The sequence below is a fragment of the Pseudophryne corroboree genome, chromosome 10 (genome assembly GCF_028390025.1).
Source record: "Pseudophryne corroboree isolate aPseCor3 chromosome 10, aPseCor3.hap2, whole genome shotgun sequence".
In the NCBI taxonomy this organism is placed as follows: domain Eukaryota; kingdom Metazoa; phylum Chordata; class Amphibia; order Anura; family Myobatrachidae; genus Pseudophryne; species Pseudophryne corroboree.
In genome coordinates this window covers 329695622-329698314 of record NC_086453.1, presented here as the reverse complement: position 1 = coordinate 329698314, position 2693 = coordinate 329695622, and the positions used below count along the sequence as shown (strand labels likewise).

The window sequence follows — 2693 nt, the reverse complement described above, 5'->3', positions numbered from 1 at the left end:
TTCTCATCCATGGACTTTTCACTGGCTCAGACTACCTCACTGTAGCCTCTTCTGAATCTGTCCTGAGCTGGGATATGAAGGGCCCACGGGGAATGCAGTTGTAGGGGGCCCGTTTTTAGGGGCGTGGCCAGTCTCCTTCTCATGACCTTGTGTAGCAGGATACAACAGAGCTGTAATCCATGACCTTTAGTACAAACTATAGTATGATCCTGGGCACCTTCTCATCCATGGACTTTTCACTGGCTCAGACTACCTTACTGTAGCCTCTTCTGAATCTGTCCTGAACTGGGACATGAAGGGCCCACGGGGAATGCAGTTGTAGGGGGGGCCGTTTTTAGGGGTGTGGTCAGTCTCCAGAAGGGGTGTGGCCAGCTGTCCCAGAGGCTTGACTAACCATTAGAGAGTGCATGGTATGGACCCCTTGATAAATACTGTATACATTGTAAATACTGCTAGCGCGGGTTACGGTCGTTAGGTCGGCCCAATTTAGGTCGACACTCATTAGGTCGACATGTACTAGGTCATTAGGTCGACCACTGAAGGTCGACAATGCATTAGGTCAACATGGCCATTAGGTCGACATGTACTAGTTCGACAGGTCAAAAGGTCGACATACGTTTTTCACTTTTTCTTACATTTTTTGGATTTTTTCATACTTAACGTTCCACGTGGACTACGATTGGAACGGTAATCTCTGCCGAGCGAAGCAGTAGCAGAGCGAGGCACCTTGCCTGAAGCATGGCGAGCGAAGCGAGCCATGCGAGGAGACACGGTGTACTAATTTGGTTCCCCGTCACTTTATGGACAAAACACCACCAAAAACAGTCAAAAACCTCATGTCGACTTTTTGACCTGTCGACCTAGTACATGTCGACCTAATGACCATGTCGACCTATTGTCCCTGACGACATAATGCATGTCGACCTTCCATGGTCGACCTAATGACTGTCGACCTAAGTTGTGTCTATCCAACGACCCATACCCGTTAGTGCATACATGAAAATGTGCCAGATTAATAACCGCAGTGCACTGTAGAAAATACACCATAGTCCTGTGCAGCATAAGGTAACATGTATAATGTGTAATACAAGTGCATAGTCTAGAACCTGATCCCTAGTGGAAGAGATGGGCCCTCAAGCAGTGGGGCCTACTGAGGATTTCCCCTGTGAGCCAGTCCAACCCTGGTTCCCTTACTGGGGGAGATGAATCAAACCTTCTAAGGACACATGGAGAAGCTGCCCATAATGTAGCATCAGCTTGTAGCTATCATTTGTCAAGCGTATTCTAGAAAATGATAGGTAGAAGTTTATTGGTTGTTATGGGCCAGTTCTTCACCTGTCCTCTTTAGAAAGTTAGACATTTCTCGCTCTGAGTCTCCTGGCTGTCCACCTTTATAGAAAAGGAGGGTTTTTGATCCTGCACCGACCTAGATTCAAAGTACATAGGTAATAATATAGAAGCCAGGAATGGACAATAATGCTAGATATTAGCAATTCCTATCTGTCCGTATGGCGGTGCTCCCAGAGTCAAAAAAAAGGGGGAAAACATGTATGTACGAAAAGAGAAAAGTATGACTCTTGTTTGGGCGCACTATTGTGTTAACTAAATGTTAATTGATAGGTAATGTATCTAAAAGTTAATGATGAAGTCTTTATTTCTACTGTTTAAAATGCATGGGGACTCAACAAAACAAGTTAAACATAAAACAAACGTAGATATGCCAGCTGGAGAAAAATGTCTCCCAAAATTAGAAAATGTTCAGATCTTAATTATACCTAGATAAGTGCATATCGGAAGATAGCTACATACTATGCTGCTTCCGTCTGCCCAAGATCTGTACAAACTGTGTTTGTATTAATGCAGCCCTAAATTGGGTTGAATTCGTGAGTGGGAGAACCCAACCACTAAATAACAATTCTAATAATTAACCACTGTCATGGATGAAAAGAATGAGGAATAAAGGTTCAAGAAGAAGGAGGATTGAGTATAAGTGGTGATACTGCTGTTGGTGTTGTTTCTACAGGGAAGAGAGTCTCCCTACTTCACTGGGTATTCCCTAGTGGTCGCCCATCTAGGTACTGACCCAGTCCACCTCCGTTTAGCTTCAAAGATCGGACGAGATTGGGCGTGAACGTAGGGGTATGGTCGTAGGAAGGTTTGACCCTATAGCACCAATGAGAGTGCACCGAAACGGGAGGATTGATTCCTCCTCAGAAAAGGAATGCTGGGAATGCGTGGGGAAGGGGAATAGTAGTAGATGAGTAGGTGTGAATCTGCTGTCCACGTTAGACTGAAGAGACGTGTCTCCTGAGGGGACACGCTCCCCAGAATCGTGGATGAGAGTTCACAGAAGGAAGAAAAGCAGGAAAATAATTCTAGAATAAAAGAAAGTAGTTGCAATGGACTATTAGATTAGATTACAGTAGGTCCCTTTGGGTTACCTCAATTGTTTGGATACTAATGGATCCTGGTTCAAATAGATCACTGTGGCAGATGTCAAGACAATTTCCAAAAGAAATAAAGGTGATAAAGATTTTCTTGTGATTGGTGTCAGATCACTGGGTATGTATAACGCTACTTGTACATAACAGATTTTAGTAGCATTCAATAATTGATGAATTTATACAGTGCACCACAGCCTAAAATGTCACTGGTGATATTATCAGAGAATTTTTCGTCAACATAGATATTAG

The 2693-nt window shown here is 43.7% G+C and overlaps 1 pseudogene; it reads right to left on the bottom strand.

Annotated features, from left to right (window-relative positions):
* Positions 1-2034: 2034 nt before the first annotated feature.
* Positions 2035-2153, bottom strand: LOC134967059 (5S ribosomal RNA; annotated as a pseudogene).
* Positions 2154-2693: the final 540 nt, after the last annotated feature.